The sequence below is a fragment of the Homalodisca vitripennis genome, chromosome 4 (genome assembly GCF_021130785.1).
Source record: "Homalodisca vitripennis isolate AUS2020 chromosome 4, UT_GWSS_2.1, whole genome shotgun sequence".
Lineage (NCBI taxonomy): Eukaryota > Metazoa > Arthropoda > Insecta > Hemiptera > Cicadellidae > Homalodisca > Homalodisca vitripennis.
In genome coordinates, this window is record NC_060210.1 from 149,491,527 (window position 1) to 149,504,224 (window position 12,698).

Below are 12,698 nucleotides of genomic sequence, written 5' to 3' on the forward strand. Positions count from 1 at the left end.
AGTCGATGTGATGCAAAAAGTTTGTGTCAGGTGTGGGGTTCGAACCCACGCTCCCACTGGGAACCAGAGCTTAAATCTGGCGCCTTAGACCACTCGGCCAACCTGACTTATTTGTACCCGTTCCCAAATTAAGATCATGTGTTACTCGTGTATTTGTTATAGCTATAATGAAATGAGGAGGTAACATTCAAAACCTCACATGTCCATCAAATCAAAATTTACACGAAAAGAGAAAAACTCTTCTCCAGCAACCTTGTTAATTGAAACAAAAAATAAGCTGCCCTACAACCTTTTCCTTGTCCCCAAAACACATTTCTAAAGCTTTCGAGCCTAAAATGTGCTAGTTTCACTAAATATTTAGGTTTAAATTTTGGACATGTGAGGTTTTGTTTTTGAATCTTTGGGACATGTGAGCTTTTTGTTCAGAACTGAGGTTCATTTTGTGTTGTTTTTGACTGGATTCATTTGCAGTAATTGAATGATAAATTAAACTTAAGTAAGCACAAATTTATGTCTAGTAAAGGTTTAATAAGAACATTATATACAGATTACAATATTATATTATTTAACACCACAAAGTTAAAATACCAAAAAGATAAATTACTTTAAAGAATATTAAAGAGTTGAATTTATATTCTAGGAATTAAAAAAATCATGTATAAAAGTGAAATGAAAATCTCTCATTGTGTTTTAATAAGTCTTTACACTAAATGTGAAGCGCACAATCGTCTTCTAGGCAGTCACACTGGGGCAACCTCGATCTCTTCCTCAATGGTTGGTGTATTTTCTCCGTGTATTATATCATTGTACCAGGAGAGGCTTTCATCCCTACCCCAATGTTTCACCAAACAGGATTTTCAATAGGCCATCAACATCCTTTTTCTTTGCATTGGTAATAGGGTGAATCAAAGGCACTTCTCGAAGCGGAGCCTTTAAAATAGTTGCCCAATTCATTCCCTTTTTTAGTAGGGTTAACTGTTTAAGGTTTTCATCCTCGAACCTAAAATATTCGTTGGCTTTTACCCTCACTAAGATGGTGCCTTTAGAGGATACTTTCTTTGTCATAAATATTCTCTTTTTTTCACTGATCATAGCTAATGGTTTGAGAAAACCTTCTTTCCCCCCCAAACTCTTCAAATCCTTTAGATTCCAGTCAGTGCCTAGAACTTTGACAGGACCCACTTTCCTATACTCTTCCAAATATTCCTCTTTATTTATTATTGTTGGTTTTTTCTTCAATATTCTTTCTACTCTGCCAAACACTCTGTCTGCGGGTAAAAAAGAATGTCCACGGACAGGAAAAAGTAATTGAAATTGTCTCCAAGTTCCCTTCCGTTTTAGCCAAAAAGTACATCAAACAATGCAAAATATGGTTATTCTTATTTTGGCCCGTGCACCCATCACAGAAAAGTCTAAGATGGGTGATAGATTCATCGAATTTGTAGGAGCTCAAAAAATTTATCAGAGCAGACCCAACTTCTGTAGATCCACGTCCCGCCTGCTCTTCAGACCACATAAAAAATTCAGGCTTCTTTGTATTCACAATCCGTAATACAAAACATTGTATAGGCTCAGCTGCCTTGCATAGAATGCTTGTTGTTACAGGTGTTCGTGGAAGACTCTGAACCTGTTGCATGTCAAAACATAATGTTACTTCATTGCCTTTAACTTCTTTCAAGAGTTCATAAAATGCTTTAGCGCGTTTTTTGTGAATAGTCTTTTGGACAAAAAGTCCTTGCTTCTCATGAGGTGTTGCGCTTTTTATTTTATTATCCATCATTGCACAAAAAACTGCAGATGTCCGATGCTGGGGATTTGAATCCCGATATTGAACTCATTGCAGAATATACGTCTAAACATAGATTTTGTGACTTTAAGATCATTGGAAATTGTAGAGCTATCATAAATAGTCCACAACTTTTTAATTGACAGGTCACTACTGAGGTAGACTCTTTTGGTTTTTTTTTCCTGCTGTAATGGCTCTCTCTGAACCTTTTAAAATTACCTATAAATTCTCTAACAGAATTTTTTCTTTAGAATACTCTTACCACTTACTCGATCCCCACCTCGGTTTTTCTACAAAGTCCTTGCCAAGAAAACGAAGTTTCTTCTTCAAAATTTGCCTAACCCTGTCTGATTTGAAATTTAGTTAAGTGCAGAAAAAATGATTTGCAGACTGTGATATTACTTCCATTAGCCACAGGAAAAACACGTAATGAGCCGAAAAGCTGTGAGATTTACTTTTTTTAGGTAGGCCTAGGCCTAGGCAATTAGTTGTGCGGGATCTCTGACGCTTTACTCCAGAATGTGAAAATAAGTCTACTTACTTTTTGATCTTGTAGTTGTTTGTTAGAAGAACAGTACAGGTTTTTTCGATAGTTCAATGCATCCTGAGGGCGCACTTTACAGCACTGAAATACCTTAGTTATTATGTTTACACGGGGTAAAAACATTGCAACCAGATGGAGCAGAATGTCTTAAATTCTTAGCAATTTCACGCTTTGTAGGTTTCTTAAACTTCTTCCTACTTCCTTGAGACGTATTTTTAACTAATACACCACTTTCACAGGTAATATTTTCCATATTTTCACATGAAAACACTATGACTACTATTGTAAATGCAAAAATCTACAGTGCATAACCTCAAACTGATGGACAGCTATAAAAAACAGCTGACACGTCTTTGACAGGTCACGTGACCTGCAAGGCGTGCTCCTATTGGCTCTTGGTACATGTGAGGTTTTGCTTGGAACTGTCAATAAAAATAAGTGAGGTTTTTGCTTGGAAAGAGATATTTATATATTGATTTAAAAATAGATTGTGTGAGCTTTTGACTGGAAAAGAATGTGTAGTCATAAAGACATTCACTAACAGTTTATAATCAGTGCTCAGCTCGATTTTTTTCAATTTTGGACATGTGAGCTTTTGAATGTTACCTCCTCAAATATGTTATCGAAAAATAAAAATTTACTTTTGCTATAAATATTTTTAAAATGTTCTTAAACCAAATAAAATAATATATTCATCCTTCCGTGATCAGAGGCAGAGTATCTCCATCAATATATAGGTCTACTGATCTGACATGCTCATGCTCATTACCACTGATTTACAGAGAATTTATCTTTGATTTTATTAATTACACAAGTGCTGTAATTAAATATCTTCAATCATCGCCTAGTTTGGAGGCATAGTAAATACCAACTAGACTATTAGGCCTGAGTGTTCTAATATAACACACACACATATATCAAACAATATATATATATATATATATATATATATATATATATATATATATATATAAAACAATAATATAATCTCTAATATAACAATATATTTCGTAATTCGTATATTCGAATTCGAAATTCGAATTTCGTGTGGTCATACGAAATTCTTACAGCTGGCTGACATACATAAGTAGTTGAGCGCGTGATTGTAACTTTAGCAGGTGCTGAACGTCATCAATAATTTTTGTTATAACAGTCAATTGGCCAGCGACCACAGAATAAATAGACAGGGCATGCACCCATATATTGTGAAGTTGGGTCCGCAATCTTGGATCGGTATTGTAACATTTTTTTTGTGAACCTTAAATTTTATAACAGAGAGTAAGAGTTAGATTTTATTAACTTTGGCAGACAGGCCTGATCAACCTGGAAAATCCATATCAGCTGGCTATTAAACAGCTGCAGCTCCAGCTGGCCAAACAACAATTGACTCCTACTTCCTGTTGGACTTTGTTACTGACTGTCAGGCTTCACGAGGCTTATCCTCTCTCTCTCATGGCGATAGTTTGAAGATTGTTCAGTTGGAAATTGAGTCTCCACGAGGTTATCTATAATGTCTTTACCTACATTGCTCCCTTCCTGGCCCATTACTGGATTGTTGCCAAGGGGATTTGTTCGGGAGCGGTTTGTGTGCCTCCAACATAGGTCTGCGTACCACTACCTACCAGTGCCGTGCCATACCTGCTACTGTGCCTTCCTCCCTGACCGTGAGCACTTACGGAGGCGTATGGTTGTGATCTACGTAGTTGAATAATTACTTATAAATATCTTTCTTTATTGGATACATATTGATGTTTAATGTGCTTTGTGTAAATATGTGTCTAGTTTATGTAAGTATTGTTTGATTGATATCTATGGGTAAAATACCAGAGTACTAGTGGCCGGCCAAGGTAATGTTGTTTAGTTGTATAATTACTGGTGTTTAGGGTATATTGTATTGATAAATCTAAGGGTTACCTGTACCTCAGATTGTTGAGATCCAAATACAGAAATGGTAATCAAACCTTTTTCCCATGATATGAAATGTAAAATTACATAATTTTAATAAAATATTTCATTTGATAAATGTTTTCTTGTGCAATAAAAAAAAAAACAGGCTCTTAGAATTTTTCTAAACTTAATGATTACATTGAATGAGTTTAGCTTTCTTACATGTATTTCCTTTTCTTAAATTTACCTTGTATTTAACTCACTCTTACTTTGGTTGGTTATAAGGTCATTAATTTTACAACATCATTCAGTAACGGGTCTTTTCCTTGTTCTGACTCGTTCTCCTACCACACTACTACTGGAAACAAGGTGGCGCCCTCGGATAGTACCGTTAACAGTTAACTCTACTACGCCGTTAACTTGTGAAAACCACACCTACCCTTCCCACCCCTAGACTGAGCAAACTGGGACCGTACATTTGGCGCTGTCAACGTGGGAACTGGCTTGTGTGTGGGGACTAAATATATTTGTGATTTTTTTTTGTTCTGATGGTGATTGATATGGACATTTATGGTTGGTTAACTTGTTGTATATTGCAACACTTTTGTCGGTACTCGTAATTATTAGTGGTTTTGTTTACTGACTGTTACACCTCTATTATCTTTTCTTAAATTGTGTGAGTGTTCGTTTTTCACTTTGGAATTTGGTTTCTGCTGTCACATGAATGCATATTATTTACGTCGTCATGAAAATGAATATGAGTTGAAACTTAGAGGTTTAGCTACTACAGGAAATGCAAATGAATTGAGATCCAGGCTCTCTCAAGCTTTTCTTGATAATGTTGAGATTAAGGAAGACGTTATCAGTAATCTAAATGCTGAAAAACCGAACTTGAAGAATGTGAGGAAAAATTCAATGACCTGTCAGAGCTAGTTGAAGATTATGAAGGAAATACAAAAGACAATGAATATCGAAGACTTTCTGCCCGCCTTTGGCATCTTTACTTGCGAGTGGAGCGTATACTGCTGTGGATCTGGACTGGGATAAAGACACAGCGGAGGAGAAAGAACGACTTATTACAGAGATCAAAAACACATGCTAGATACCTTCCTTTCCCTCTCATCTAAGGTAACGGAGAATGCTGGACGGTGCTGAAGAGCATGCGAAAAAACTGGACGGAAACTGAAGAAAAGAAGGCGAGTAGTGAAGAGTATGTCAGTGAATACTTGCGGAAGAAGGTGGCACTTCCCAAGGTGCCAATACAGAAACTCCACCCTCTCAAGGAAATGTAAATCGGAAGAATATCGCACAAGAAAAGCACCTTCCCCCTCTTGGACATGTGGACAAGGAAAAAATCTACTATGGTTGGAAATAGGAAACTGAAACCTGATGAGTCATGTATAGAGGCAGAAACTGCAAAGCCTATACCAGTCTTCAAATGGGGTTTACAGTTTAGTAATGGTCCTGGCCAGAGCATTGGTGCATTTTTTGCAGCGGGGTTGAGGAAAACTTCGTCATGCTCGCGGAGTTTCTGCTCGTTCAACTTTTTTAGGTCAGCAGTTGATTTATTTACCGGCCATGCTTTAATATGCTTTAATGCTTTAATTATGGGATCGGCAATTGTGCGGTAGCGTGGTTGCAGGAGTCAATTCCTGGAGCAATTGTTTTTCAGACGCAGGATTATGACGATATGTTTTTTCAGACGCCCAGATTGGGACGATATGTTGCTGCAGGAGATTATGCAGAACTCAGGCGATCAAGAGGCATATTGATCTTTTCATTGCTTCTATGGAGGGGTTCTTTATGGTCGTTTGTCAAATCCAATTCCGGAACCCATCAGGCTTCGTCAGATTCTTAAGAATCTAAATCATTATTTACAGGACAAACTCTGTATGTTTGTGATCTCTTCTATTGATGAATCTCCGGACAAATGGGACGTAAGGGCTGAGCTGGGAAGATTGAGAACTACAAATAGTAGGCCTCCTTCTAGGCCGGGCACCGTCTTAGAACCTGATCTAGCTTACTCTCGCACTGATAATCGCAAGAATTCCTCAAATCATCAAGTTCATGCACTTAATAAACCTACGAGTTTTGCCCCAAGGAAGTCCAAATGTTGGAATTGTGGTTGAGGAAGGCCACATGTACAGTAATTGTCCTAAAGAGAGGCAACTTTTCTGCTATGGCTTTGGGCATGCTGGTTATCGCAAAACAACCTGTCCTAAGTGTATTAAAAAAAAAACGGAGTACGAAGGGAGCCTCCTCGGGCATCTTAGGAGTACCTCCCTTATTTACGTCTTCAACCAAATAAGTTGTCCAATTGTGATTGGCGTCATTGCTAAAGTTAAGTTTTCCAATTGTGATTTGGAAAATTCCGCTAAAGGTATAAACCTTATCTACCAATTCGAATTTTTGGATTTAGTTGCAAAGCATTGTTTGGATTTAGGAGCGTTCAAAGCAGTGATGTTAGACTGATGTGGAGCTTTGATTAAGTTCGGCAAAAATCGGATTGGTCCAAGAGAAATGCTGACAACAGAAACATAGGGATTTTTGTAAGAGTTCCCGGCAAAAAATTCGGCCATTTACTCTCGCCTAAAACAAACATTTTTAGAAACTGTTGACCTTCTCTATCCAGAAAACAATGATTATTGGAAGAGCAAACATTTCCTATACTCTCGCTCATAAAACAAACATTTATCTGTCATTGTTGTTACTTCTCGTCTCTAACCAAGTATTTTGGGGATAGTATGGGAGCTATTGCCATATTGTATGGAGCTCATGAGAAGTCCTGGGAATTTTCTGAGAAACACCAACACGAGGCCAGATATGTGCAATTGGTCTACAAGACTCTACCGTTTATTGAGTACGTCACAAAGGGAAGACTTAAATAATCTTTTGGAGAAGTACTTTGCAATCAAGGAGAGAAAATTAGGAAGAAACCCATTTAGTGCAGCATAAAATTGACACTGGAGATGCTTTCTCCATAAAGCACGCTACTATCCCATGTCTCCCGCTAGATTGCAGCTTTGTGTATGCCGAACTTGATAAAATGATTGAACTGGGTGTTGTAGAACCTTCAAGAAGTGCTTGGTCCTCCCCAATCATACTTGTGGACAAACCTGATGGTGGCCAAAGGTTTTGCGTTCGATTTCCGGAAAGTCAACTCAGTCACTTGCAGAGATGCTTACCCTTAACCTCATGTCACTTCGATTTTGGGTCGCTTAAGGGATGCCAATACTTGTCTTGCGTTGGATATCAAAAGCGCTTACTGGCAGATTCCCCCTTGAAGCTTTCAAGTAAAGAGAAAACTGCCTTTTACAATCCAAGGAAGAGGTCTTTTCCACTTTAATGTTCTCCCATTTGGACTCCACAATGCACCAGCCCACCTGGCAACGATTGGTTGATATATATTAGGGATGGACTTGGAAACCTTTTGTCTTTATCTACCTTGATGACGTAATAATAGTCACACAGACCTTTGAGAAACATCTTGAAATTCTGGAAGAAGTCTTCAAGCGGCTAGTAGCAGCTAATCTAACCTTAAATCAAGACAAGTGCCGATTTTTGCCAACCTGAACTTCGATATTTGGGCTATATTGTCGATGCTAATGGCCTGAGAGTTGACCCTGAAAAGGTGGAAAGCCATTTTGGAAATTCCTACCCTCGCTCAGTGAAGGAAGTCTGTGCATTCTGCGGTACTGCAAGTTGGTATCGGAGGTTTATCCCAAATTTTGCCTCTCGTCTTTATCCTCTTACTTCAATGCTGAGGAAACATAACAACTTTAAGTGGAACCATTGAAGCTCAGAATGCTTTTGAAGATATAATGGGTAACCTTGTAAAATCTCCAATCCTTTCTTGCCCAGACTTTGGAAGGAATTTACCATTTCCCTTGTGACGCTTCGGCCTGTTGGTATTGGAGCGGTACTCTCCCAGATGTCAGAGGAAGGAGAAAATGTGATTGCCTATGCAAGTCGGACATTGAGCAAAACTGAGCAAATGTGTTTTCTGTTACAGAGCGGGAGTGTTTGGCCGTCATTTGGTCAATTGAAAAGTTCCGCCCTTATATAGAAGGAGTTCACTTTGTTGTTGTAACTGACCATCACAGTTTTGTTTATGGCTTCATAATTTAAAAGATCCTCAAGGAAGATTGGCACGGTGGGCATTACGTCTTCAACCTTTTAACTTCACTTTGCTGCATCGCAAAGGTAAAGAACACGTCGTTCCGGATCTTTTATCTAGGAACCCATTAGAATCTGTACCTGCAGGAATTTATCGTTGATTCCCTCACTAAACTGTTTTCCGATTGGGGACAAGTGGTATCTGAAGATGATCGACTCAGTAAAAGAAAAGCCTGACCTTTACTCTTCATGGAAAGTTGTCGATAATCAGCTCTGGAAGTGTGTCCCTTCATCTTACTTTGGTTGGTGATGAGCAAGAAGATTGGAAGCTAGTTGTACCCAAGGATCAGCGTGGGAAACTCTTCAAACAATTTCATGACGCTCCTACATCTGGACACTTGGGCACGTATAAAACCTACCACAGACTCTTACAGAAGTACTATTGGCCTAAGATGAGGAAGGACACCGCAACATATGTCTCTCGCTGTAGGGTGTGTCAGCAAGCTAAGTCGGCTACCTTTAAAGCCAGCAGGACTTATGGGGTCTCTCAGAGAGTAGTGGACCGACCGTGGCAGACAATAAGTCTGGATCTGATGGGACCTTTTGTAAGATCATCAAGAGGTTACAAGTACTGATGGTAGTGGTGGATTACTTCAGCAAGTATACCTTCTGTTTCTCCATTAAGGAGCAGCCACTGCGAGACTTGTTGCTAAACATTTGGAGGAAGATGTATTCTTGGTATATGGGGTTCCTAACATTGTGATTTGCGGACAATGGATCTGAATTCATTGGTCAACCATTTCGAGATTTGCTCAAGGAATATAAAGTGAAGACTATCTACACTCCTAGTCATCATCCTCAAGAGAAAACCCAACGGAGCGGGTGAACCGAACTATAGGGAACATGTTGAGATCTTATGTTGGGGATAACCACCGCAATTGGGATATTAAGTTACCTCAGATAGGGTGTGCCCTACGACACGGCAGTACATGAGACCACTGGTCATTCCCCAGCCTTTTTGTATTCGGACATGAGATCAACTTATCGGGTGAGGGATCTGGGAATCTTGGTGAAGAAGATTTGCCTCAGCTTTCCGATGCAGGTGATCACCTCCAGAAAACTGACGCGCTTGAATGAAGTTTTTAAGGAGATCAAAGAAAGGATGAAGAGGGCACTTGAGATTAATGCTCAACGATACAACCTGCGGAGGAGAGGAGAGAGCAGCAGTTTTAAAGCAGGTCAACTTGTATGGAAGAGGAACTTTCACCCAAGCGGATGCAGTCAACTACAAGTCATCCAAACTCTTTCCAAAATTTGTTGGGCCTTACCGAATTAAGAAGAAAATATCTCCAGTGACCTATCAGCTCCAATGAGAAGATGGGCAATTCATGGGCACCTGGCATACCTCGGACTTAAAACCTTATCTTCAGTAACGGATGAAAATTTGGGAAATTTTCTCATGAGAGAGGGGGTGGTGGTGTAACATTTTTTTTTTGTGAACCTTAAATTTTATAACAGAGAGGTAAGAGTTAGATTTTATTAACTTTGGCAGACAGGCCTGATCAACCTGGAAAAATCCATATCAGCTGGCTATTAACAGCTGCAGCTCCAGCTGGCCAAACAACAATTGACTCCTACTTCCTGTTGGACTTTGTTACTGACTGTCAGGCTTCACGAGGCTTATCCTCTCTCTTCTCATGGCGATAGTTTGAAGATTGTTCAGTTGGAAATTGAGTCTCCACGAGGTTATCTATAATGTCTTTACCTACATTTGTCCCTTCCTGGCCCATTACTGGATTGTTGCCAAAGGGATTTGTTCGGGAGCGGTTTGTGTGCCTCCCACATAGGTCTGCGTACTACTACCTACCCAGTGCCCGTGCCATACCTGCTACTGTGCCTTCCTCCCTGACCGTGAGCCCTTACGGAGGCGTATGGTTGTGATCTACGTAGTTGAATAATTACTTATAAATATCTTTCTTTATTGGATACATATTGATGTTTAATGTGCTTTGTGTAAATATGTGTCTAGTTTATGTAAGTATTGTTTGATTGATATCTATGGGTAAAATTACCAGAGTACTAGTGGCCGGCCAAGGTAATGTTGTTTAGTGTTTTAATTTACTGGTGTTTAGGGTATATTGTATTGATAAATCTAAGGGTTACCTGTACCTCAGGACTGTTGAGATCCAAATACAGAAATGGTAATCAAACCTTTTTCCATGATATGAAATGTAAAATTACATAATTTTAATAAATATTTCATTTGATAAATGTTTCTTGTGCAATAAAAAAAAAAACAGGCTCTTAGAATTTTTCTAAACTTAATGATTACATTGAATGAGTTTAGCTTTCTTACATGTATTTCCTTTTCTTAAATTTACCTTGTATTTAACTCACTCTCACTTTGGTTGGTTATAAGGTCATTAATTTTACAACATCATTCAGTAACGGGTCTTTTCCTTGTTCTGACTCCGTTCTCCTACCACACTACTACTGGAAACAAGGTGGCGCCCTCGGATAGTACCGTTAACAGTTAACTCTACTACGCCGTTAACTTGTGAAAACCACACCTACCCTTCCCACCCCCTAGACTGAGCAAACTGGGGACCGCTACAGTATAAGAAGCCCGAACAGCTCATATGTTACAGAAATTAAATTATCCAGCCCCTCAAATTATAGGATACGCTAACGCTCAGCGAAATCAACTCAAAGCTTAACCCCCAATTGATAAAGTCGCTTTAATAAAAAACACTAAGTGGTAATGTGAGGTTTTCTTTATTTTTAGGGTAGAGACGAAGTATAAGCGAGAGAGTGTGAACTAAGGAGTTGAATTTTACAGATCATATTGTATTTTTTAATTAGCTTAATAACTATGAGTTTTACAACAGGTTGAAGATACGGTTCTGTGAACGTAAAATCCCGTTGCTCCAAGGATTGTTGCCGCCTGCCGGGTTGCGGCAGTTCTGAAAAAGTTACATTGTTTTCTTAAGTATATTTTCGTAATATTAAATGTACAATAAAGAGTTTGATTTCCATTAGAAATGAATATCAGCAAGGTAAAATAATACGAACTGTATTGTCAACTATAATTATTTATTTGAAATTATAAACGAAATCCGGTACCATAAAATATAAATGTAGTACACAAAACAATTTTTAATCCCCATACGATGGTTAAATAATGTGAAATTGTTGGTTAAAAAATAGTTAAGTGAAAATAATACCATAGGCTACATAATTTCACCGTATTAAAGATCTAAACATTACTGTCCTAAAAATATTACCACTTTTTTAAGTGATGTCTTCCTTATTTATTGTACAAACCTTCGTTGACACATTTTGTGTAGTAGTGCACCTGATATTAGAATACTTTCTGAAGATATCCCTTATCAGTAAAATCAAATGAATTTGTTCCGGTTCCTGATCGAAACAATGCTCATCAGAGAACTAATTGAAGTTAACACATTTTCTGAGCACTCTTAGTTTGGCACAAACGTTTTTTGAAGATATGGAACCTTTTGCAACGAAATACTTGACAGTAGATTCACAAGCAAGTTTAGTTACACCTTCTGATGCTTGGATCAGTCCACCTCTTTTCTAAGCTAAGGTTAATGTTTATAGAAGACTACCATCCCGGTGTAGAAGAGTTTATATATAATTCTGCCTGATTATATTCCAAATAGTGTAATTGCCTCGCAACAATGGGTATAAGGCACCGGGCGCCCCCGAGGAACTGGCATGACTCATACAGTACTCTGCTGCCGCCATCTTTGTTCGGTATGCCGTCTACGGCTGGCTTCACTTACTGACGCACTTGCCCTGTCTATGTTATTCTGTGGTAACTGCAAGTAGCCCCCTCAATACGCTAGTAATTAAGTCCTCGGTTCTCTTATGAAGATGCAATGAATTCGAAAGACGCATTATGTATTGTAACGAAACATTAAAAAAATACATATATTTTTCTTAGTGAATACCAAGACATATTTATAAATTTAATTAAACGTGTTAAGATAAGGACAGCTATCTAAGATTTCCAGTTTAAAGCATTGCTAATTCAGTTACAATCTTGAGATTTTTTAATTGTGTTAGCTATCTTTCCATGCAGGTATAAACCGGAAAAATACATAACAGGTTTGACAAGGTTATGTAAGACTGAGGTCTTGGGTGCCATAACAAAGTTTTGTAAGTATTGATTGAAAATTGCCTTAGTTCGGGTAACAAACTAGAGAAATCCCTCGAGATATCATCTATTAGGCAATAGATCAAAATTCCAGATCTGATCAGGAATGCCTCTGCATGCCAAAAATGTACTCTATAAAAAATAGTTTAAGAATTACTGGGCCAGATTTAGTAACTATTTACATT

At 38.3% G+C, this 12,698-nt stretch overlaps 1 non-coding gene across 1 annotated transcript; it reads right to left on the reverse strand.

The window, feature by feature from the left end:
• Positions 1-24: 24 nt before the first annotated feature.
• Trnal-uaa lies at positions 25-107 on the reverse strand. Its single transcript has one exon. It is a non-coding gene; the product is annotated as a tRNA-Leu (tRNA).
• Positions 108-12,698: the final 12,591 nt, after the last annotated feature.